Source organism: Danio aesculapii, chromosome 5, assembly GCF_903798145.1.
Source record: "Danio aesculapii chromosome 5, fDanAes4.1, whole genome shotgun sequence".
NCBI lineage: Eukaryota > Metazoa > Chordata > Actinopteri > Cypriniformes > Danionidae > Danio > Danio aesculapii.
Genome location: NC_079439.1, coordinates 71,629,911 through 71,657,815, shown reverse-complemented (window position 1 = coordinate 71,657,815; position 27,905 = coordinate 71,629,911). Strand labels below are relative to the sequence as shown.

At 33.6% G+C, this 27,905-nt stretch overlaps 1 protein-coding gene across 3 annotated transcripts in view; it reads right to left on the bottom strand.

Moving 5' to 3' along the window:
- znf618 (zinc finger protein 618) overlaps positions 1–5,701 on the bottom strand; it is a 65,585-nt gene extending 59,884 nt beyond the window's left edge. For 2 of the 3 annotated variants that reach the window (XM_056458868.1, XM_056458870.1), the window contains exon 1: positions 5,322–5,701. The gene's annotated coding sequence lies outside the window, so the exon portion shown is untranslated. The remainder of the gene's footprint in view (positions 1–5,321) is intronic. The other variant, XM_056458869.1, reaches the window with a different exon arrangement.
- Between the last annotated feature and the right edge of the window lie 22,204 nt (positions 5,702–27,905).

Genomic DNA, 27,905 nt, shown 5'->3' with positions numbered 1-27,905 from the left:
AAGCTTAAATTATCTATCTATCTATCTATCTATCTATCTATCTATCTATCTATCTATCTATCTATGTTATGAATTACAAATTTACTAACAATTCTATAAATGGGTTTATTGAGTGAAAAAAGGTATCTCACCTAAACAGTAGGTCTATGACAGAAACTGCTAATGCCTATGCGTTTTGACTCAAGTCAAAGCAATGACTTTGAGAGCTTAACGTGCCTCAATTTAGGAAAACACACGCAATTACAAATAACGCCAGCAAATCGAGAAAAGACGACGGCAACACAATAATAAAATGTGCTGCATTTTCTCACAACACTTGCAAATAACACGGAACACAACGGAAATGTTTCAAGCAGACCATAAAATGTGACGGACCCAGCCATTTACGTTATGGATATTTAGGCTAATAAAATACAAAAGACAAGGGAATCAGGATGTTGAAAAACTAAAAATTCACCTTTCTTCACTGAGCAATAGTCACGGCACATCGGCGTTCGTCACGTTTTTGGGTCCACTTGAAACATTTTCATTGTGTCCTGATGTTTTTTTCAAGTGTTGTGAGAAAATGTAGCAGGTTTTTTTTTTTTTAACATGCATGTGTTGTGAGGATTTGCAAAACGAATGCTGTCGATGAAAATCTTTTTTTAATTTTCTGGCATTTTTTATAATTGCACGTTTTCATCAATTGCAGCACGTTAAGCTCTTTCGGTCACCGTAACTTTCTCTGAAAATAAAAAATGCTGAGGTGTGCTCCCAAAACTATAGGTAAATATTTCAAATATGTGAAAAGATTGATGAATTCAGCACATTTAAATAGAAGCTCAAATTATCTATCTATCTATCTATCGAATAATAAATTTACCAACATCTCTATGAACGTCTTTGGGTTTATGGAGTACAGGCGGTGAAAAAAAATTAGGAGAACCTAAAAAAAGGTCGCCCACCTAACTAGCAGGTCTATCAATGACAGAAACTGCTTATAACTGCAAAGCATTTGACTCAACACAAAGAGATTACATTAAAAACAGTAAAAACATCGTCAAATTTCATCAAAAAGGACAGAAAATCCAGCAGTGCCGCAGGAAAAGATGTCTATTAACATGCTTCAAATATTAACAGTGAAATACTGATGTTCCCCTAATTATTGTGATGTGAAATATTTAAAATATGTGAAATGATTAATGAATTGAGGGTATTTAAATGGAAGCTCAAATTATCTATCCATCTATCTATCTATCTATCAAGATATAAACTTACTAGGAATTCTATGTATTTGTTTGGGTTTATGGCGTACAGGTGGTGGAAAAAATGATGACAGAAACTGCTAATAACTGCAAAGCATTTGACTCAGCACAAAGAGATTACATTAAAAACTGTAAAAACATCAAATTTCAGCCACTGCCAAAAAAAAGAAAAAAAAAGACAGAAAAACCAGCAGGAAAAGGCGTCTGTTTACAAGTTTTAAATATAAACAGAGGGGGAAAAACCGACTCTCTCTCTCAAAAAGAAGATGCTGATGCATATTCCACCAGTTATTGTAAAATAATAATAATTGTGAAAAATATGCGAAATGACTGATGATTTCAATGCATTTAAAAGGAAACCTAAACTATCTATCCACATATTTCTATTGTTATATACATTATGAATTATAAATTTAACAGTTCTATGAACGTGTTTGGGTTTATAACAAGTGGTGAAAGAAAAATAAAGAGAACAAACTCCAATTCCAAAAAGGACGCCCACCTAAATAGATTCATCAATGACAGAAACTGCTAAAAACTGCAAAGCATTTGACTCAACACAAAGAGATTACATTAAAAACAGTAAAAACTTCTCATTAAATTTCAGCCACTGACAAGACAGAAAATCCAGCAGTGCCTCCCAGAGCAGGAAAAGACGTCTGTTTACAAGTTTTACATATAAAAAGTGAAGAAATAAAGACTTTCTCTGGTGGCCAACAGAGCTTAACGCACTGCAATTTAAGAAAACACATGCGATTACAACAAACACCTGCAAATTGAGAAAAGATCTTCATCTGTTTGACAGCACACGCTGCATTTCCTTACAACTTAAACAAATTAAAAAAACATGCAGCATTTTCTCACAACACTTACAAATAGCACAGAACACAACAGAAATGTTTCAAGAGGACCCTAAAACCTGACGAACCCGGCTATTTAGGCTGATAAAACAGTAAAGACAAGGAAATCAGGATGTTAAAATAAACAAAACTCACCTTTCAAAGATCACCTACAACTTCACTGAGCAATAGTCACGGCACAGCGGCGTCTGTCACGTTTTTGGGTCCACTTTGAAATATTTCCACTGTGTTCTGATGTTTTTGCAAGTGTTGTGAGAAAATGCAGCGCGTTTTTATTTTTAATGTGTATGCGTTGTGAGGATTTGCAAAACCAGTGCTGTCAAACTGATCTATCTATCTATCTAGCTAGCTATCTGTCTGTCTGTCTGTCTATCTATCGAATTATAAATTTACTAACAATTCTATGAATGTGTTTGGGTTCATTTAGTACAAGAGGTGAAAAAAAAAAAGATGGAGAACCTGAACTACATTTCCAAAATCAAAAAGGTAGCCCACATAAACAGCAGGTTAATAACGGTCAATGCATTTGACTCAACACAAAGAGATGACATTAAAAACAGTAAAAACGGATAATCAAATTTTAGTCACTCCCAAAAAATAAATCTAGCAGTGCCTCCCAGAGCAGGAAAAGACATCCGTTTACAGGTTTCAAATATAAACTGAGGGAAAAATGACTCTCTAAAAAGTAAAATAAATAAAGCATAAAAAATATGCTGATGCATGTTTCCCCAATTATTGTGATGTGAAATATTAAAATATATGAAACAATTGATGAACTCTGGGCATTAAAATGGAAACTCAAATTATCTATCTATCTATCTATCTATCTATCTATCTATCTATCGAATTATGAATTTACTAACAATTCTATGAATGTGTTTGGGTTCATGGAGTACAAGTGGTGGAAAAAAGATGAAGAGAACTGAAAGTCCATTTCCAAAATCAAAAAGGTAGCCCACATAAACAGCAGGTTAATAACAGTCAATGCATTTGACTCAACACAAAGAGATGACATTAAAAACAGTAAAAACGGATCATCAAATTTTAGCCAATCCTAAAAAAAATCCAGCAGTGTCTCCCAGAGCAGGAAAAGACGTCCGTTTACAGGTTTCAAATATAAACTGTGGGAAAAATGACTCTCTAAAAAGTAAAATAAATAAAGCATAAAAAAATATACTGATGCATGTTTCCCCAATTATTGTGATGTGAAATATTGAAATATATGAAACAATTGATGAACTCTGGGCATTAAAATGGAAACTCAAATTATCTATCTATCTATCTATCTATCTATCTATCTATCTATCTATCTATCTATCTATCTATCTATCGAATTATGAATTTACTAACAATTCAATGAATATAGTTGGGTTCATTGAGTACAAGCGGTGAAAAAAAATGAAGAGAACTGAAACTACATTTCCAAAATCAAAAAGGTAGCCCACATAAACAGCAGGTTAATAACAGTCAAAGCATTCGACTCAACACAAAGAGATTACACTAAAAACTGTAAAAATGTATGATCAAATTTTAGTCACTCCCAAAAAAAATCTAGCAGTGCCTCCCAGAGCAGGAAAAGACGTCCGTTTACAAGTTTCAAATATAAACTGTGGGAAAAATGACTCTCTAAAAAGTAAAAATAAATAAAGCATAAAAAAAATATGCTGATGCATGTTTCCCCAATTATTGTGATGTGAAATATTGAAATATATGAAACAATTGATGAACTCTGGGCATTAAAATGGAAACTCAAATTATCTATCTATCTATCTATCTATCTATCTATCTATCTATCTATCTATCTATCTGTCTGTCTATCTATCTGTCTGTCTATCTATCAAATTATGAATTTACTAACAATTCAATGAATATATTTGGGTTCATTGAGTACAAGCGGTGAAAAAAAAAAGATGAAGAGAACTGAAACTCCATTTCCAAAATCAAAAAGGTAGCCCACATAAACAGCAGGTTAATAACGGTCAATGCATTTGACTCAACACAAAGAGATTACACTAAAAACAGTAAAAACCTATCATCAAATTTTAGTCACTCCCAAAAAAAGAAGAGACAGAAAAATCCAGCAGTGCCTCCCAGAGCAGGAAAAGGCGTCTGTTTACAAGTTTTAAATATAAACAGTGGAAATTTTTACTGACTTTCTCTAAAAATAAAGAGCAATAATAATAATAAAGAGCACAAAACATGCTGACGCATTTCCTCCAACAACTGTGAAATATTCAAAACGTGTGAAAATTGTCTTTTCATGCAACACTGAGATAAAAAGCTGATTTCACTGCATTTAAAAAGGAAGCTCCAAATATTCTCACTTCCCTCATGCAACTAGCAAAAGAAAAAAATATGAACACCCGACACGTGTGACCATTACATGTGACCGTCCAAAACATGACACTAAACACATCAGCTCTGCACCTTCAGCCAGATCATCGCAATATCTGCAGATGTGCACACAAAAAAAAATCCATACACGAAAGGAAATGCCAGCTTGCTAAGAACGGCTTCAATATTCCCCTGCTTGTGACATTGAGGAAATTCATAACAGCGTTAAATATGAGGATGTAAACGCAGAAGTTTGTGTGTTGAAGCGCGTTCATGAGCTACATGCGATTCACAACAACAGACAGTCGAATGCGAATATATCCCTGCAAGCAAAATTAATTGTAATTTCTTAATTTCTGGAAATATCTGCCGATAGGGGGCGCTAATTTCGCAGCCAAAACCGAAAACGACATTTACACTCTTAATTTCATCGATAATAACAAGCTTTCAGTAATCACACTCTTATTGCTTTAAGCAGAATCGAACTTGACGAAGTTGTTGTCGTCAAGCGAGCCAGAAAACGCTTAAAGCCGGCCTTTCCTCCCCGCGGCCAGACAGGAGTGAAGAAAAAATTCAGAGGGAAATTCAGCAAACATGGCTGCTGCGTGAGCTTTTTGTGTTTTCAGATTGTACCCTACCCCGTCTGATTTCAACTCCGCCAATTTAGTGCACTATATAGCGAAGGATTTCGATGCAAACGCGAAGGCGGATGAGCAGAATGAGCAATGCAACAATTCACCGCAACACACAAACTCGCCGCAAAACTTTTATTTCCACCAAGCGGCTCCGCAAAAGAAAAAAAAGAGAAAAAAAAAAATCAACAGATCCATGCACTGCACGACACATTCAGATCCCATTTGCGAGAATTGTGATGCGATCTTACCGCGCGCACAAACATGAGCTCCCGGTGGTTTTGCGATCAAAGCGCCCGTTAGTTACATTGTATCGTTTGTGAATGAGGAAAGACGCGTGTGCTCCACTTTTTGTTACCTCCCAAAATGATGCGGGTCATGCGGAGAAATTTTCAGGGAATGAAGAAATCCTCCCCTTCGGATCTCAAAATGACGAAACGAGCGGGTCTTTCCGGGGCATTTTTTTCCCCTTCGCTTTGACGGAAAAGAAAAAAAGAGATCTCCAAAATTTGATTTGGGATGAATTTGAGTGTCTTGCTCCTGCTGTGTCCGCCGATTCCTCACTGTGGCTGAGGTATATTAATGTTGCGGTCTGCCCCACGGACACATTCATCCGCCATCATGCAAGGGCAGGTTCTCAATTTGCAAATGCATTAATTTCACACAATGCCTTTATGAAGCTCATATTGCGTCTGCAGGCTGGTCTTTTAGGTTAGATAAGGAAAATCACTAAGATAGCTTTCCTGTGAAAGCCAATTTTGCTCATTTAGAGCAAGTTTTCAGAGGGCATCATTAGTCAAAACTACTTTTTCATCAGTTTTGATGATGAAAATAATTCTGATTGTTTTGCAACTTAAATAAAACTCGAATATCTGTGCTATTTTAATATGTTTATTTGTTTTTATATATGCATGCTTCTTTATATTCAGAGATGCACAAACGTGCTGTGCTGAATGGGTGCATGTTTTCATTTGACAGAAAATTAGATTTTTTTTCAGCTGCACGTTTTGCACCAAAAACCATGAATAAATTATGAGGCGAATTTCGAATCAAAGGACTTTTATGCAGACTGGGCTGTTTCCTTTTTTTTTTCTTTCTTTCTTTTTTTCTCCACTTCTCTAACGGGTCTCGACTCTTCAGCGCCTCCAGCGGCGAGTCTGAGCACGCGAGAGAAACAGCACTCATCAAATTTGACATGCAAATCTCAATTTTCTGGGAAATAAAGAAGGAACAAACGCTGATGGTGTTATTTTATATATATATATATATATATATATATATATATATATATATATATATATATATATATATATATATATATATATAAGCTTAGCAGTTTTCCGCACAACTTGAGACTCTGTGGTACTCTGCAGCTTTTTATTTTTTACATAATGCATAGAAATGTATTCTTTTAGACACATGGGGCTTTTTATAATACAGAAAACACACGGGAACGTTTATTGAGTATATGTTAGGCACTCAGTATTGCCTACACTTTTCTTTTCTAGATTTTGTGCCCTATATTTTGCAGACTTTTCTGTGAACGGAGCATATTCACATAACATTAATTAACAAACTCTGCCTAAAACTACAATTGTTAATTATGGGCTCAGTTTATACACGATTAATGAAACAAATGCATTAAAAATTAATTTCTCAAAAATGGTTAACTCATCAATAGTTCCATATTGTTTTTTTAAAATACAAATGTGTGATCATAAAAATGCTTGTGTTTACATTACTTACATTAACAATGTTAAAAAATGTTTTATTTTTATATTATTTACAAAACAGTCAAAATTTATAAATAAATATATATATATATATATATATATATATATATATATATATATATATATATATATATATATAGATATACATTTTATATTTATTTATTTATATACAGTTAAAGTCAGAATTATCAGCCCCCCTTTGATTTTATTTATTTATTTATTTTTTTGTCTTTTTTAAATATTTCCTAAATTATGTTAAACAGAGCAAAGACATTTTCACAATATGTCTGATAATATTTTTTCTTCTGGAGAAAGTCTTAATTGTTTTATTTCGGCTAGAATAAAAGCAGTTTTTAATTTTTTAAAAAACATTTTAAGGTCAAAATTATTAGCCCCTTTAAGCTATATTTTTTGCTGAATATTAAAAACAAATTAAGCTTGAAAAAGTTTCATGCAATTTGACATGCAATGACCTCTTTAACCTACAGTGGAAGTCAGAATTATTAGCCCCCCTTTGATTTTTTTTTGTCCCCTTTTTAAATATTTCCCAAATGATGTTTAACAGAGCAAGGAAATTTTCATAGTATGTCTGATAATATTTTTTCTTCTGGAGAAAGTCTTATTTGTTTTATTTCGGCAAAGCTTAAATAAAAAAATATATATATTTTAAGGTCAATATTATTAGCCCTTTTAAGCTATATTTTTGTCCGATAATCTACAGAACAAACCATCATTATACAATAACTTGCCTAATTACCCTAACCTGCCTAGTTAACCTAATTAACCTAGTTAAGCCTTTAAACGTCACTTTAAGCTGTATAGAAGTGTCTTGAAGAATATCTAGTCTAATATTATTTACTGTCATCATGACAAAGAGAAAATAAATCAGTTATTAGAGATGAGTTATTAAAATTATTATGATTAGAAATGTGTTGAAGAAATCTGCTCTCCGTTAAACAGAAATTGGGGGATTTTTTTTCTTTAAATATAAATAAATATATATTTTTTATTTTTTGCTAAGATAGTCATTTTGACCATTAATTTGAGAGTCATCTTTGACAAAGCTATGTGTCATGGTTATGTAATTACAATGTAATTTTGCAACTTTTAAGAACAAATTGTCCTGCCTTTAGCAATTTCCCCTGAAAATTAGTTTGCAACACAGCTTGCAATGAAAAAAGGGGGACGTAGACACTATTTTCTCTCAGAAATGGCTAGTAATTTCACAATTATAAAGAAACAGGAATCAAAAGATTCAATTAAACACGACATTCTGAAGCAAGTGCACAAAACATTAATAATCATATTTAATTTTCTTAAATCTTTGAAAAAATTATTATTACAGTGTATTTTGCTGAGAATGTCGCTTATTTCTTAACATCAGTTATGCAATTATTAAATGTATAATGTTGTTAAAGGGTGGCGACACGGTGGCGCAGTGGGTAGCACAATTAAAAACATTTAACAACATTTAAATGAATTTCTTTTGTTCGCAAACATAATTTCAATTGAAATGACACTTAGCAAAACAAAACAAAACACCAAAGTTTGTAGCTAGCCAAACTTCAACATCCTTAACTACTTCAGGACAGTATAAAACCATTCATTCATTTTGTTTTCGGCTTAGTCTTTTCATTCATCAGGGGTCGCCACAGCGGAATGAACCACCAACTTGTTCAGCATATGTTTTACACAGCGGATGCCCTTCCAGCAGGATGCCCTGCCTTTTACTTGAAAACATCCACACACACTCATACACACTCATACACTACGGACAATTTAGCTCAGCCAGTTCTCCCATAGTGCATGTGTTTGGACTGTGGGGGAAACCGGAGCACCCGGAAGAAACCTACACCAACATGGGGAGAACATGCAAACTCCACACAGAAACACCAACTGACCCAGCACAGGCTCGAATTGGCGAACTTCTTGATGTGAGGCGACAGTGCTAACCACTGAGCTACCGTGCTGCATGGACAACATGAAATTAAGTTAAAATATAACAACATTTCAATATATCAACGGCTGGCTGACAGACATTATTATGAGTACATATGCAATGCCATGAATTAAAACATGCTCTATTCTTGTACCTATCGTTTAACATATGGTAACTATTGTCCAGTGACAGTCCTGTCTGCTGATGAAACTCGTGCGTAGTTTTGTGTATGTTAAAACAGATTTATTTACATTGTAATTGCGATCATCAGAATCTGTATGACCCATAGAGCTCAACGGCACCTGCGTGAAAATGACCCATACAACTCCAATATCTAAAGGGTCATTTGCATGGTCTTCAGCGGGACGTCCTGACAGTGTAGTGTCTATTGTTTGTGGCTGTTTCTCCTCAGGCAAAAGCTGCTGTATTTTGGAAGCTCCCATTGCTCACAACCCCAAAAAGTAACTAGTTGCATTACTTAGTTACTTTTTAAGTAATGCGTTACGTTAGCTTTGCATTATGTTTTCTTACCTGGCTGAGGCTTGATCTCTTGCAGGGGGTCTCTTCTTTTTTCTTTTTAAATAGAGGAGCTCTGCAATTAAAAAACACACGGTATAACCTTCATTTACCTTTAAAAAACACAATAAAATGTGTTTAGGATAATGTTATCTTCTAAGAACTTCCGAATACTTCCAACGCCGAAATGTAAAACTCTGCCATTCTGTCTGTTCCCACATTCTCTCATTGGGTGCGTGATTTAACATGACTACTTTAATTTAAATACAGCTATTAATTTTTTAACAGCTAATTAATTCAATTAAACTTGCATAAAAGTGTTTGAAAACGTAACTCTAACTCTAATGTATTACTTTACTCGTTACTTAGAAAAGCAATATTTGATAGTGTTGAAGATGAAACACTAAATGAACACTGAACAGGACATTTAAAGGTGCAGTAAGTTTGACACCCAGTGCTTGAACTAAGTTATTAATAAATAACCCAATAAAGGTTAAAAATAACTCAACAAAGCACCAATATTTAACCCAACTATTGAGTTATCAATAAATAACCCAATAAAGGTTAAAAAATAACCCATCAAGTGTTAGATTTTACTGTATTTGGCTTAACTGTCTTTGGGTGGCTCGCCAATGTATTAGATGACTCAAATACATAAAATAAGTTAAGCTGACCAAAGTTCTTACGGGGAGAAGACTTTATTGAAGAATGAATCGTGCAGTTCCTCAGCATCGATCATCGGTCTTCAAGTAACTTAACCTAAAGTACTCTGTGAGACACTACTTTATAACAAAGGATATGACCTCCCCTGGAGATTACCCAAATGGTTTAGCTGGGCCACAACTCTTGAGTTCCTGTAGGCCATTTGCTTCACACCTTTTCTGATGCATATGAAACAAGCCATACAATCTATCAAAAGCCACTAATATTTAACCCAACTCTTTGAGTTATTAATAAATAACCCAATAAAGGTTCAAAATAACCCAACGAAGCACCAAATGTTTAACCCAACTGGTTGAGTTATTAATAAATAACTAAATAAAGCTTAAAAATAACCCAACAAAGCACCAAACATTTAACCCAACTGGTTGAGTTATTAATAAATAACCCAATAAAGCTTAAAAAATAATCCAACAAAGTACCAAATGTTTAACCCAACTGGTTGAACTATTAATAAACAATCCAATAAAGGTAAAAAAAATAACCCAACAAAGCACCAATCATTTAACCCAACTGTTATTATTACTATTGTTGTTGTTATTATTATTACTACTATTTAGTTTTCTTTTTCTTGCTTTTATTTCTTATTCTTTTCTTTTTTTGATTGGCTGCAGAACAAAACATTGTTGTCCAATGACTTGTCTAATTACCCTAATCAAGTCTTTAAAATGCACTTTATTCTGAATAAAACATTGTGTACTAGGTGAGATCTTTAAAAAAAAGTTAATTATAGTTAATGTAGTTTCTAACATGAAGACTGAAAAGGTAACAGCCAAAACAGCTACATATTTAACTTTACACTAAGAAGAGACAACAATTATGAACAAAATTAAGTTAAAATATAATAACATATAAATATATCCTCGCTTGATTTGATAGCCATTATTTTAAGTACACATGCAACAATTTGCCATGATTTTAAATATTCATAATACTCGTACCTATAGTTTAACCAACCCAGTCTAATTCTGAAAACGTACCTCTATATACATTTCTAGAAAGCGCAGTTTTTGTTTTCACGAATCCACCAGAGGCTGCTGTGTACGCTTTTTCAGATCTCAAATTTCTCTCACGAGTGCCATTCGTACCTGCTGTTCTCACATAAATCCACCAGAGGCCGCTGTCACACTGACTGAACGACTGACCCATCCTCCTCTTTCCCTAAACCCAACCGATAGTGTTTTCAAAAGCGCACATTGACCCGATCACCCTCTTCCCTAAACCCAACCACAGTGTTTTCAAAAGCAATCCAGAAAAATAAAAGCCCTCGGCTGATTTTTACCCCCTTTTCAGATTTTACCACATCCTCACCCTGTTATTTACTTGTTTATTTTATTTTGTGGCTTTTGTTTTTGTCTTACCTGCTTTCTGGAACCATTCTTTGCTGAACTCGAACTCCATCGTCATGGTCAATTCTTCTCTGTCTCAAGTTCACCGATGTACGCGTTGAACTACCAGACAAACTAGTAACAGCGGGAACGCCATCGATACAGAGGTAAGTGGTCAGCTATAGCGCGAAAAGGAACGGTGTCATACCGCCCCATGGCGTTCATTAAAAGACGAAATGCAGCTATACGTACCTCTGGATACATAATTCGCGATCTCTAGAAATGTATACAGGGCTACGTTTTCAGAATGAGCCTATGTTGAGTTTAAAATATGGTTAAGCATTTCAGGTTAATTAAAATAATTGTTTAATTTTTCAGCCGATCAGTTGAACATAGATGGCAAACAGCAATATTGTGAAATCCAATTTAAATGAATGGTTTTCTATTTCTATTTCCTTGAATTTTGATGGCAAAGCTGACTTTTCAGCAGACATTATCCTAGTCTTTAGTGTCAAATGATCCTTCAGAAGTGATGCTAATGTGCTGGTTTTTCTGCTTTGCTGCTTAATGAAGCGTGGAAGTCTTTTTTATAAAACTCTTTGATGAAAATAATAATAAAAAAAGAAGTTCAAAAGATTTGAAATGAAGATCTTTTATAATGAACTTGCAAATATTGGATTTGGAAATGTCTTACATTCTATGTCAATCATCTTTATGAGCATATTATATGTATGACAACAAACATCTTTTAGTAACTGACACCATGTGTAGCCTTTTATTGCTTAAACAACCATGTTGGAAGATGAATCTCATGGTCATATTTCAAAATGACAATGGAAAGATTGATCAAGCTCGCTCAAACTAGAAACAAGAGCTTCATTTACACACAAGAACTGAATATTATCTGACATCAGCTAAAAAAATGAATAAATTAATAAGCGAATGAATAAGAAAATATTGTAAATAAATACATAAATAAAAATAAGCAAATTATTAAGTAAATAAATAAGTGAATAAGCAAATGAATAAAGTAAATAAATAAAAAATAATTAAGTAAAAACAAAAAAGCTAATCATTCAATCAATCAATAAATACATAAAAATATATAAATAAATACAAATAAGGAAATAAATAAATAAGTAAATAAATAATACAGAAATAAATAAAAATAAGCAAATAAATAAGGGAATAAATAAATAAATTATTAAGTAAAACAATAAATAAATAAAAATAAGCAAACAAATAAATAAGTATTTAAATCAATAAAAATATGCAAATAAATAAATAAATAAATAAAAGTAATTAAGTAATAAATAAATAAGCAAATAAATACACAAACAAATAAAAATAATTAAATAAACTAAAAATAAATAATTAAGTGAATAAATATATGAAAATTTCATATTATTAGCAAATGAATAAGCCAATAATACATAAATAAATAAGTAAATATATAAATTATATATATATATATATATATATATATATATATATATATATATATATATATATATATATATATATATATATATATATATATATTAAATATTATAAAAAGTAAAGAACTACATAAATGCATATAAAATAAATAAACAAATAAATAAATATATAAATAAAGTAAATAAGTTAAAAATAAATAAATAAGTGAATAAATAAATAAATAAATAAAGTGAATAAGTAAATAAATAAAGTGAATAAGTAAATAAGTTAATTATAAATAAATAAAAAAAGGTGAATAAGTAAATAAACGAGTGAATAAATAAATAAAGTGATTAAGTAAATAAATAAATAAAAAATAAATTAATTAATTAAAGTGAATAAGTTAATTAATTTGTTAATTATTTAAGTGAATAAGTAAATAAGTTAATAAATAAATAAATAAATAAAGTAAATAAATAAATAAATAAAGTAAATAAAAATATAAGTGAATAAGTAAATAAATGAATAAATAAATAAGTAAAAAAGCAAATAAAAGTAAGCAAATAAATAAATAAATAATTTAATAAATAAATAAATGAATATTGTACATTTTTTACAATATCTCTATAATTGATTGGGGATTAGTACACAGCAAATAAATACAGTTTGAGTGTTAACAACTACTTGCAAATACCAAACATTGTAAAAAAAAAAAAAATAAAGCCTGTTAATGACAGTTTCCGTATTTTGTGATGTTTTCTGATTATTTCCAGTTGTGAATTGCATTATGGGATGTCGATCTCTGCTCTGTCGACTTTTGATGTTGAAAATTCAACTCTACAGTTGAACTTTTATTGACATTTTAGTAGTTTATAAGCAAATAATATAATAATAATATTAAATAATTAAATAATATAATACATAAGAAATAATAATATGTAGAGAAATAAGTCTGTAAAATAACAGAAAATGTGCTGTCAGCATATTACAAGGTTTTTAGCATAATATACAACACCAACACAGACAATAGAGCACTGCACACTATTACAAATGTTTAATGCATAATGCAATTCAGAAGCAGAAATAAACATGGATAAATAAAAACATGAATCACAAAATATGGAAAACTGCTAATTTACAGACAATTATTACAGTGTACTACAATATATACACTATAAAACACTTTACTATACATTGGTTTAAAACACTACAGTATTTATAGTATTTTCCATGTGGGTTTCCAGCAAACCTCTTCTCTGTGCTTTTATTCTGCATATGTGAAATCCAAATTAAAACCCTAGACAGATCATTTCCAGACACCTTCAGAAGGAAGCTCTCTCACATTAGACAAGCTCACACACACACACACACACACACACACACACACCTGTTCATTAATAATTAACCCCATATTCCACACGTTCACTTCCCGATGACAAGATCTCACCTTTCGCTCCCACATGATCCCTCCTTTTCAACGCAATGATATGTTCTCCCGCTCCACAGCAGCGTTTTCAATTAGCTTTTATTACCTCACAGTTTCAGCAACAATTTCTCCATCTGCTCCAGCGGCGCACTGAGAAAATCTCTACAGTGTGTTTCAGTCAAAGTACATTTTTAAAGGGGATTAAGTGAAAAGTGATTGTGGCTCAGTGGTTAGCACTGTCGCCTTACGGTAAGAATGTCGCTGGTTCGAGTCCCAGCTTGGTCAGTTGGCATTTCTGTGTGGAGTTTGCACGTTCTCCCCGTGTTGGTGTGGGTTTCCTCCGAGTGCTCCGGTTTCCCCCACAGTCCAAACACATGCGCTATAGGGGAATTGATGAACTAAATTGGCTGTTGTGTATGAGTGTGTGTGAAGGAGAGTGTTTCCCAGTGATGGGTTGCGGCTGGAAGGGCATCCGCTGCGTAAATATTTGCCTAAATAATAGGCGGTTCATTCTACTGTGGCAACCCCTGATAGATAAGGGACTAAGCTGAAGGAAGAAAGGAAAATGAGGGTTTCTGATTAACCGGTTTTATTCAATTTGCCTTAAAGCAGCGGTTTCAAACTCAGTTCCCGGAGGGCCGCAGCTCTGCACAGTTTAGCTTTAACCCCATTCAAATACAGCTGATTCAAGGTTCAAGACTGCTCTGTGTTTGATTAGGGCTGAAGCAAAACTGTGCAGAGCTGCGGCCCTCCAGGAATTGAGTTTGAGACCTATGACTTAAAACAAACGAACCCCAATAGGTTAACTCAGAGGCAGTGGTTTTTCTATTAGTTTTACTTTAGTTTTATTTAGTTAAAGCTTACTTTAGTTAATTGGTTTTACTTTAAACCAGTCGTTTTCATGTCATGTGACCCAGGGGCGTAGATTTAGGGTGGACGGAGGGGAAATACCAACCCAGGCTCATTCTGAGAAAGTAGTCCCGGGGATGTTTCTGGAGACCGCGAAATACGTCCCGGGAGGTACGTATTTTTGCAGTTTTTGTTTTCGCGAGTCCGCGAGAGGCCGCTGTGCGCGCTTTTTCCCGCGCCGTTCTCGCGTAAACCCGCTAGAGGCCGCTGTCGAACGACCTTCTGCCTGTCTGCCTGGATGACAGAATGATTGACCGTGTGACCGGCCAATTGGCTGACCCACCGTCCTCCGTCCCTAAACCCAACCAACTATGATTCACAAAAGCCGTCCAGAAAAAGAAAAGCCCTCGTCTAATTTTTACCACGTTTTCGGATTTTGACCACATTCTCACCCTGTGACGAACTTGTTCGCTTCATTTTTTGGATTTTGTTTTTGTTTTCTTACCTGATTTCTGGAACCGCTCTTCCCCGGACTCGAACCCAGTCGTCATGGTCAGCCCCTCTCTGCGTCTCGAGTCCGCCAGAGTACACAAAGAGCTAACCGGACAAACTGGTTGCAGCGGGAAAGCCCTCCACACGGAGGCGAGCGGCCGGCTGGCCGGCCAGCAAGCGCCAAAGGGAACGGCGTCACACCGCCGCACAGCGTTCGCTTAAAAAAATTAAATGCAGCCGTACGTACCCCCGGCTACGTATTTCGCGGTCTCCAGAAACGTCTCCGGGACTACGTTCTCAGAATGAGCCTGGGTTGGGAAATACAGTACTGTATAAAGTCCCTGCCAGTTCTCCTGATCTCTCAGAGTAGCATGTCCAATTTTGGTTGAAACATTTTGTCAGAAAAAATACAGCCTGTGTATAGGCGTAATACTGATGTATGGGACATGTTTCATTTGCACTACGGCTAAAATAAACAGAAGTCTTTATTAAACTCTCTCTTTATCAGTTAATAAACATTTTAACATCACACTGTCAGGCCTGTAGCCAGCTTATTGAAAGTGGTGGGGTTTAACCTTAATTAACTGAACCTTAATTATGAGGTATAAAAATTGCATTTTAGTGACATTTTAAGAAGTCATTTTTGCTGGATGCTGCAACACAATCTCACCGCAATTCATAACTTTTTGATTTAGTGGCTAATTCATTTGATCTAATTCCTACAATTTAGTACGATTTGCTCATCCACCAATGACGGTTGGGTTTAGGGGCGGGGTTAGGTGCCACGCCTCCTTTTTAAAATCGTACAATTTCGTATGACTGAACTCGTATGAATTCGTACCAATTAGCCACTAAACTGACAAAACGTAAAATACTTACGTTTTCTCGTGAGATCAGGCTGGATTATCTTGTCGGATGGTTTTCATAACCACACTTTTTGATGTATTTTAATGATGTAACTAATGACAATTTAGAATAAAGAAATATGAAAAGACACTTATTTTTAAAATACAAATTTATTATCATCTATCATTAAATATATATTTTTGAAATCTGTTAAAACTTGTTTTAAATAAAAAACTGGGCCAGCACATTCATCGTTTCTCGGTCAGAATTTGGCCATTTGAAAAAAATAATTAATTAATTAAAATATTAATAGTCCAACTTTAGGTCTTTTAAACCACTTGAACCCAACTAAGGGCCTGACTGTTTATTTAACTTAATAAATTGTGTGAAGAGAGGATTAACTAATAATATATTTTAATAGCGGCGACGCAGTGGCGCAGTAGTAGTGCCTCACAGCAAGAAGGTCGGTGGTTCGAGCCTCGTCTGGGTCAGTAGGTGTTTCTGTGTGAAATCTCCCTGCGTTCGCGTGGGTTTCCTCCGGGTGCTCCGGTTTCCCCCACAGTACAAAGACATGCAGTACAGGTGAATTGGGTAGGCTAAATTATCCGTAGTGAATGAGTGTGTATGGATGTTTCCCAGAGATGAGTTGCAGCTGGAAGGGCATCCGCTGCGTAAAACATGTGCTGGATAAGTTGGCGGTTCATTCCGCTGTGGCGACCCCGGATTAATAAATTTTCGTGCTACCCACTGCGCTACATGACACCCGCAATAAATAGTTTTTTGAACCAAAGTTAAATTAAATAAATTGAGTTGTACAAAGGAGTCATTTTTTAAGTTGATTCAATGTGTGATGTTTGTTCAGTGTTTGAAACAGTATCAGAAGTTCAAAAACAAGTGCACTTCCACACTGCAGATAAATCTACTCACCTTAAAGAAAAGCAGTCCTGCAGAACTCAAATCATTGATAAAATAGTATCTGAATTACTCCAGCATCCTGCAGAGAATATGGAGAATGGATGTATAAATAGGTCAACAAACATAAATAATAGCATTAGAATGCATAAAGCTTGTAAAATAGTGAAGCTGTATGAATTATTCATTCAAACACACTCGGTTGATTCACTTGCATTTAAAACTGTATAGTTATTTTTTACCCTCAGTTTGTTTCTCAAACATTTGTGGCACAATTTTTTCCCCTTTCTTGTACATGTGTTTAGATCCATACTATTTATTTATTTTTTTGCATCTCTTGAAGTGAATCTTCTGAACGTGATCTGCACTGGATTGAATTTGTCAGCTCTAAAATGCACCATGGGCTCATTCTGAAAATGTATCCCTATATACATTTCTGGAGATCGCGGATTATGTAGCCAGAGGAACGTATGGCTGCTTTTCGTCTTTATAACAAACGCTACGGGGCGGTTCGCCGTTCCTTTTTGTGCTACCAGCTGACCGTTTACCTCTGGATGGTCGGATTTCTCACTGTTATTCTCCAGTGGCTCACTATGTACGTTGGTGGACTTGTGATGTGGAGTGGTGTTGACCACTATGTGGGGTTTGAATCCGGTGAAGAATAGTTCCAAAAAGCAGGTAGGACAACAAATAAAATAAACAAGTAAATAACAGGTTAAGAATGTGGTAAATCAGGGAGCTGCAAGGGCTTTTCTTTTTCTGGATTGCTTTGAAAACACTATCAGTTGCGTTTAGGGAGGGAAGAGAGTGGGTCAGTCGGTCAGTCAGTCAGTCAGTTGACAGCAGTCTCTGGTGGATTTATGTGAGAACAGCAGGCGTGAATGGCACTCGTGACAGAAATTTGAGATCTGAAATAGCGCACACAGCAGCCTTTCGCGGATTCACGAAAACAAAAACTGCAAAAAAAAACGTACCTCCTGGGACATATTTGGTGCTCTCCAGAAATCTATATAGGGGTACATATCCATAATGAGCCTGGGTTGCTAAAACCTCTTCAAACTTAAAAACTCAAAGAGGTTTTCATAGCATTCTTCATGCTTATAAATCTTTATAGTTGAGTTGGATCTGTCGATTATTATTATTTTAGTTATTAAAACTGCTTTAAATACCATTAGCCAATACCCTTACCCTGAAAGAAAATTAATGGATATTATTTATAAGGTTTCTCCTGGAAAAGAATTAGACGGTTTTATTGTTATATTAAGGCACAAACTTTGTGACAGATATTGAAATTACTACAGCTCCATTTTTATTGGTATTCTACATTTTTATTGGTATTCCCCCTAATATTTATTTATTTATTTGTGTTTATTTATTTATTTATTTATTTATTTATTTATTTATTTATGTGTTTATTTATTTATTTATTTATTTATTTATTTATTTATTTATTTATTTATTTATTTATGTGTTTATTTATTTATTTATTTATTTATTTATTTATTTATTTATTTATGTGTTTATTTATTTATTTATTTATTTATGTGTTTATTTATTTATTTGTGTTTGTTTATTTATTTATTTATTTATTTATGTGTTTATTTATTTATTTATTTATTTATGTGTTTATTTATTTATTTATTTATTTGTGTTTATTCATTTGTTTGTTTATTTATTTATTTATTTATTTGCTTGTTTTTAATTAATTGATTAGTTTATTTATTTGCTTGCTTTTAATTATTTAAATGTTGGTTTGTTTGTTCACTTAATTTATTATTATTATTATTATTATTATTATTATTATTATTATTATTATTATTATTATTATTATTGTCATCATTTGCATCATCATCAATCTTATTATTATTATCATCATTATCATCATCATCATCACCATCATTATTATTATTATCATCATCATCATCATCATCATCATCATTATTATTATCATCACCATTATTAATATCATTATTATTATTGTCATCATCATCATCATTATTATTTTCATCATCATCATTATTATTATCATCATCATCATTTTTATTATTATTTCATACATGTGCTAAACTTGATAGAGTGATGAAAATTGGGTTAAGTCTTAAATTATATTACCATGTATTCTGTCCTCTCTTTTGCATTCTCATTATAAAGAAAGAGAAGATGAAATTGTGACCTTTTAGAGTCATGAATCCTCTATGTTTCCAAATGCAAATGAAATATATCCCATAATTTGTGATTCCGGTACATTTAGAACTGCTTCTGGTGGCTTCATGGCTGGAAAATTCCTCATAAATATGTGACTGAAAATATTTCTCCCAGCATGTCAGCAAAGTACCTGAAGTATCTACTCTTTAATATATTTTATATACCTTAGTGTTTGAAAAACAATTCATTTTTTTCTGAATATTCTACATAGATAAACATCCAAAACATACTATAATGACATTTATATTGCAACCTGCATATGATATTTGAAATGACCTATCTGTAATGTTTAAATTAAATTAAATATATAATATATAATATTAAATATATAAGTCAAATTAAATATATGAATTTTGAGCAATTTCGAAGTCCTATATTGTAGTTTACTATTTTTATTTTACTTATAGATTACTTGAATACTCTTGAATCCACATAAAATAAAGTGCATATTAACATGAACACCTACATGATAAAATGCTCATGGAGAATTCCTCATAAATGTGTGACTGAAAACATTTCTTCCAGCAGATGTCAGCAGAACATCATCATGAATAACACTAAATAAAGTCTACAGCATATGAAGTCTACAGCTTTCATGGTTTTTCCTTCTATTAGCTGATTTACTTCTGAATTCCACTTTACTCTTTAATGCCTTGAATTTGACTACATTATCATAGAGTCATAGAGTTGGTCATTTGATGCAAACTGTGGCACTGTGATGCACTGGGAAAAGGTATTTTGAGCTCATAGCAAAGTATTATACAAGTAGCCATGTGAATATAAGTTTTTCTTATTCACTAATCAGCCATACCCATAATCTTAAAAAGAAATACAAATAAGAGGGTCAACTCCCACCTTTATTTATTTATTTATTTATTTATTTATTTATTTATTTATTTATTTATTTATTTATGTATTTATTCATTCATTCATTCATTCATTCATTCATTCATTCTATCATTTATTTATTTATTTATTTATTTATTCATTCATTCACCCATTTATTCATTCATTCATTCACGCATTTATTGATTGATTGATTGATTGATTCACTGATTGATTCACTTACTCATCTATTAATTCATTTATTCAGTTACTGATTTATTTATTTATTCATTCATTTATTTATTCAATCATTCGCTCATTTATTTAATTATTTATTCATTCATTCACTTTCTTTCTTTCTTTATTTATTCACTTATTCATTTGTTTATTTAACTATTTAATTAATTTACTCATTTATTTATTAATTCACTCGTTCATTCATTCATTTACTTAAATTTATTTATTTTTTTCATTTATTCACTCATTTATTCATTCATTCCTTCATTCATTCATTTATTCACTTATTCATTATTATTGAATGAATGAATGAATGAATGAATGAACTCCTTATTTATTTATTTATTCATTCATTCATTCGTTCGTTCACTTATTCATTCATTCGTTCATTCATTCGTTCGTTCACTTATTCATTCATTCATTCATTCATTCATTCGTTCGTTCACTTATTCATTCATTCATTCATTCATTCACTCACTCATTTTTATTTATATAGAAAAGTATATATTTATAATATTAAATTATTTATATATTATTATTTATCATATACTATATATCATATATTATTTTAAAATACATTTACATTTAAAATGTATTTATTTTAATTAATTTATTTATTTATTTTTATTCAATCTTATCTCAACCCATTTGACATAACTATGCTCTTTTTCAGTTTTCTAAGAAACATGTATAAGATTAATCCAGAAGGTTTTATGGTAAAGTAATGCAATGACCATCAGGAAAACACTACAATTAATTTCATAAATATTTCAATGCTTTTGCAAGAGAATGCAGAGTGTCTCAGATACACGCAACAGTTTTGAAAGAGAACGCCAAGTTTCCCCAGCTCTCAGACATCTGTTATAAACAAGCGAAGGCACATTTTATTCTTTAAACTCTTGACCATCATTTACTGTACGTACAGTGAGTCCTCTAGAAGCTAGAGAACTGAGATTACAAAAGAGCTGCTGAACTCTGCTATATTTTCTACATCTTTGCACTTTGTTCTGTTATATGATACAGTATGTGGTATGTGTTATTGTACATACCCTTTAGCATCCCTTTTGTAACATGGAGTCAGGGTACAATGGAGTTGAGCGTCCAAACGCAGTTTATTACAGCTTAGCCAGGCAGGCAATGGCCAAAAGAGGAACAAACGGTATCATGAGGGTAGCCAAAAGCATGGTCGTGGTCACAGGCAGAGGTCAGTGCAAGTGGCAAACAGGATCTAAAGGCACGGTAAGACTAGACAAAGAAAACGCTTTGCAATGTTACAGGTTAACATACAACAAGACTCAGCAATGTGTGTGTGTGAGGTGAATATATGTAATCAGTCAGGGGCTGTTTCTCAATATGCATTCTTCAGCGATCTTGCATCCTCGTGTTCTCGAGTAACGTCACCATCAGCTGCCAAAGTTCAGTTCCAAAACACAAGAACCGCAAGAACGGAGGACACGTGAAAGCTCCAGGATGTGTTCTTGATTTCAAGGACGCACTGATACAGACTTGAGCACCGAACTCGCTCTAGAAGTCCCAGAAGTCATTGCGATTGGAGTTGAGAAGCGCAGCATTTTATATAGGTTTATTATTAAAGTTCAGAGATATCACTTATTTACCTCAGGAGCTTCCCTAAATGAAACGGTGAATATAAACATTACCAGGAACATCCTAATAAAGGAATAAACACATTAGGGGTGTTTATTTGATGAAATTCCTTTTAAAATTTGTTTTATTTATATTGTGCAACGTATATTTGTAAAGTCTTCATGCATAGTATCTACTGTAAAAGGGGAAAAACGATAAGTCATTGCATGTATGCTGTAATGTTTAAATCATTTTCGGTTAAACACACGTGAAGGTCATGCGACCAGAACCAGGGAAGAATGCGGCACCTAATTTTTCACAGGACGCGTTTCTTTATTCTCATGATCTCCCGAGTTCGTTCTTCCGACGTGACCTGGCAAGACCGGTCTTCACAAGAACGCAAGTCCGTTCTCTGCATTCTTGAAATTTGAGAAACAGCCTATGATTTGTTTATGGCTGTGTGAGTGTAATCAGGGAGAGAACTGGAACTGGTGTGTGTGTGTGAGGTGCATGATGGGATTTGAAGTCCAGATTGAAGGACAGATTTGTAGTCCTCCAGCGACCTGCAACTTCTAGATTGCTGGTGATTGTAACACCTTTTAAAAGAGCAATTTAAAAGCATATACTTGTTGTGTGGACTATTCCGATGAACATTGGAACTTTTTTAATTTATTATTTATATAGTCACAATTATTAATTTTTAAAATATTTCTCAAGTGCAAACAGAGCTAGGACATTTTCACAGTATTTTCTATAATATTTTGTCTTCTGGAGAAAGTCTGATTTCTTTTCAATTTGATGAATTATAAGCAGTTTTTTATAAAAAAAAAAACTATTTTAAGGTCAGTATTATTATTTGATTGTCTACAGAACAAACCACTGTTATACAATGACTTACCTAATTACTCCAACTTTAACCTAATTAACCTAGTTAAGCATTTAAATGTCACTTTAAGCTGTATAGAAGTGTCTTGAAGAATATCTAGTCTAATATTATTTACTGTCATCATGACAAAGAGAAAATAAATCAGTTATTAGAGATGAGTTATTAAAACTATTATGATTAGAAATGTGTTGAAAACTCTTCATACCATTAAACAACACTATATTTTACTCTTAAATTATTTGATTTAATTTTTTAAATAATTTAAATTGGAACTTAAATGAACAAAACATCTAAAAATATAACGTAATTACATTTATATTACAACCCGCATGTGATATTTGAAATGAAATATTTGTAATAAATATATCAGTTAGTATCTTTGCAATTATATAACATTCTTACATTTTATATGCATCTCTCATATTAAAAACAAATTTGCATCTAATTATAGCTGTAATTTCTGATAGTATCTGGATGCAACCTCGATGATGCGAGCTGAGACTGCATATCTCAGTGATGCAATGTCAGACACAATGCACTCAATGGAGCTAGTAACGTCACTGCCGGTGATCAAAAAGCATTGGATGCACCTAAGATTGTTTTTTTTCTTTCTTTTTTTAAATATTTCCCAAATGATGTTTAACAGAGCAAGGAAATTTTCACAGTATGTCTGACAATATTTTTTCTTCTGGAGAAAGTCTTATTTGTTTTATTTCAGCTAGAATAAAAGCCATTTTTAATTTTTTTTAAATCCATTTTAAGGTCAATATTATTTGCCCCTTTAAGCTACGTTTTTTTCCGATGGTCTAAAGAACAAACCATCGCTATACAATAACTTGCCTAATTACCCTAACCTGCCTAGTTAACCTAATTAACCTAATTAAGCCTTTAAATGTCACTTTAAGCTGTATAGAAGTGTATTGAAAAATATCTAGTCTAATATTATTTACTGTCATCATGGCAAAGATAAATAAATAAGTAATTAGAGATGATTAGAGATTATTAAAACTATTATGATTAGAAATGTGCTGAAAAAAATCTGCTCTCCGTTAAACAAAAATTGGAAAAAATAAACAGGGGGGCTAATAATTCTGACTTCAACTGTACACACCAACCCATATACCACTAAACCTGTCACCATATAACCACAACCACATCCCATCTCATGTTGTTTTTGCAATGAAACATGAAAAATATGGCTACATCAGACCTCACTAATGTTTTTTCATGCAAATAGCCTTTACCTAGTGCACTTAAATAACAATTCATTTCAATAGCACTATCTGTAAGTACAGCTTATGGATTTACATGTTCCTTTAAGAAATTATTGGCACATATATTACTAATTTAAGCACACCTTTTTACCACACTGTTTTGGTTTGTTGATACTTTGCTGTAAAACTAATTTCTCCTTGATCTTAGGAAAAAGTTACTGCAGTTTTCAACACAGACCACTAGAGGTCAGTGGAGTCATTCTACACATGTCAAATGCTGACGAAAGATACACAGTGGACCTTAAATTCACTGCGGTTTTCACAGAATCTGTCACAGAGAGAGAGAGAGAGAGAGAGAGAGAGAGGGGGGGGGGGGGGGTGGTTATGTAACTAAAACCCCTTCTGGAATAGATCTACTAGAAAACCATTAAGGTGTTCTCATTTAATGAGATTAGACGCAAGGGATGAATCCATTAGGGTAAAACAGTTACTTAACTGAACTTCTCATCAGAGTTTAATTGACTTTTTTATGGTATATTATTGAAATGCGCATTACATTGCACTACCGGCACTTCTTTAGATATACAGTACTGTGCAAAAGTTATAGGCCAACATTAAATCTGTTATTTTACTGATTTGCCCCATAAACCTGTCAATTTTTTTTCTAATTTACATTCATACAGGGTGAATAATTCATCTTTCAGTTCATTTTCAGCATGGTAATGGTTCGCTAATTGTAGTGAAATGCTATTTGGAGAAAAAAAAAAACAGCTGATAAAACACAGACAATCATGAAATGTCCTCCACAGGGTCCAGACCTGAATGTTATTGAGGCTGTATGAGATCACCTGGACAGAAATAGAAAGACGTGACAGTCTAAACCTGAAGAATAACTCTGGAAAGTGCTAAATGAAGCCTGATATTATTAGACTGCACATTATTTTGAAAAATGTCAGGACAATCAGAACAAAACCAAAGGAAGCCACATTAATTATAGTCTTTTGCTTAAAGAGGAATTGTTGTGCCGTTGTTGTTTTTTTGTACATATTTCATACAGTGCATCCGGATAGTATTGATGGCGCTTCACTTTTCCACATTTGCTTATGTTACAGCCTTATTCCAAAATGGATTAAATTCATTTATTTCCTCAACATTCTACACACTATCCCCCATAATGACAATGTGAGAAAAGAGTTTTTGAAATTGCTGCAAATTTATTAAAAATAAAAAAGCTGTAAAATCAGATGTACATCAGTATTCACAGCCTTTGCTCACTCTTGAGATGTTCCAGCAGCTTCATTGGAGTTCACCTGTGGTCAATTCAGTTGATTGGACATGATTTGAAAAGGCATACACCTGTCTATATAAGGTCCCAGTGTTGACAGTGCATGTCAAAGCAAAAACCAAGCATGAAGACAAAGGAATTGTCTATAGACCTCCGAGACAGGATTGCCTCAAGACACAAGAATGGGGAAGGTTACAGAAACATTTCTGCTGCTCTGAAAGTTCCAATGAGCACAGCGGCCTCCATCATACGCAAGTGGAAGATGTTTGAACCACCAGAACTCTTCCTAGAGCTGGCCGGCCATCTAAGCTGAGTGATCAGAGGGAGAAGGGCCTTAGTCAGGGAGGTGATCAATAACCCGATGGTCACCCTGTCTGAGCTCCAGCGTACTTCTGTGGAAAGAGGAGAACCTTACAGAAGGACAACCATCTGTGCAGCAATCCACCAATCAGGCCTGTATGGTAGTGTTCAGACTGAAGCCTCTCTCCACCTGAAATTTGCCAAAAGGCATCTGAAGGACTCTCAGACCATCAGAAACTAAATTCTCTGCTCTGATGAGACTCAAATTGAGCTCTTTGGAGTGAATGCCAGGCGTTACGTTTAAAGAAAACCAGGCAGCGCTCATCACCAGGCTAATACTATCCCTACAGTGAAGCATGGTGGTGGCAGCATCATGCTGTGGGGATGTTTTTCAGCAGCAGGAACTGGAAGACTAGTCAGGATAGAGGGAAAGATGAATGCAGCGATGTACAGAGACATCCTGAATGAAGACCTGCTTCAGAGTGCTCTTAAACCTCAGACTGGGGCGACGGTTCATCTTCCAGCAGGACAATGACCCAAGGCACATCACCAAAATATCAATGGAGTGGCTTCACAACAACTCGGTGAATGTCCTTGAGTGGCCCAGCCAGAGCCCAGACCTATATCCTATTGAACATCTCTGGAGAGATCTGAAAATGGCTGTACACCGTCACTTCCCATCCAACCTGATAGAGCTTGAGAGGTACTGCAAAGAGGAATGTGCAAAAATTCCCAAAGACAGCTGTGCCAAGCTTGTGGCATCATATTCAAGAAGACTTGAGGCTGTAATCACTGCTAAAGGTGCATCAACAAAGTATTGATCAAAGGCTGTCAATACTGATGTACATCTGATTTTTCAGCTTTTTAAATTTTTATGAATTTGCAACAATTTCAAAAACTCTTTTTACACATTGTCATTATGGGGGATAGTGTGTAGAATGTTGAGGAAATAAATGATTTTAATCCATTTTGGAATAAGGCTGTAACATAAAAACATGTGGAAAAAGTGAAGCGCTATCAACACTTTCCGGATGCACCATATATTATCGGTTTGTTTTTAATAAAGAGAGTGATTGATTATATATTGTGCCAAAGTCTTAGGCCACCAAAGCTGGTATAGTGCTTAGGACCTTTTTGTCAGTACTGTATCTAGAACATCGTGCCTATAAACAAAATAATTGAGCATAAAGTCATTGAAATAAAAGTAAATAAAGTAAATATTAACTAAACTAAAAGAAAATATAACACAACTGATAATATAAGAAAAAAAATGCAACTTAATTTTAACGTGTTTTAACATTTTTATTATTAATTACTGAGTTACAACAATTAATTGCATTATTAATAAATTATGTGTAATTATGCATTAGTACAAAGAAGATGTGTAACAAGGACTACTTAAATTAAAAAAACTACTAAAAATGTGATTCAAATTGGAAATTTAAAGTGCTAAATTGATTAATAAGAATATTGATTAAACATTAATAAAACAGTATACAAATAAAGCATTATCATTTAAAAGAAATGCCACCATATAAACACAAAAGAATCTAAACTCCACTCAAAAACCCTGGCTTGTGCTCTGAATCGTGTAACAGAGCTTCCAGCACAGCATGAATAATGCAGTTACGCCCCTTTAACCTAATAGCTATTTCAGATTTCTCTCAAGTAAACGTTATGCAACTGCACTTCAGTAATGTGCCTTTTCTAGGTCAAAGAAGCCCTATAAAGAAAGGGGCTGGGATTTGTCTGATTAAAAAAACCAGCCTCATCAGGTGAGATCGAATTAAAAGCATCCGTCAGGGATTGGATCCTGCGAGGCTTGCACGGGAAATGGAACTTGAACGTTGACATTTTCCAAATGATGTACCTAAAATTAAAACCCCATTAGCGTCAAGTGTGAAGAACACAACATGCTGTGGCTGTGATGTCGAAAGCAAGACGGCGATGAAGCCGTAAAACCCTGACACATTTGAGGAATTATTATGATCAGGCATTTCAGTGACACTCGGGTTGTAGTTTTCATATATGTGCTTGTCTTGTACCTCTTATGTTTTAGATCAGGGGTCACCAATCTCAGTCCTGGAGGGCCGGTGTCCCTGCAGGGTTTAGCTCCAAC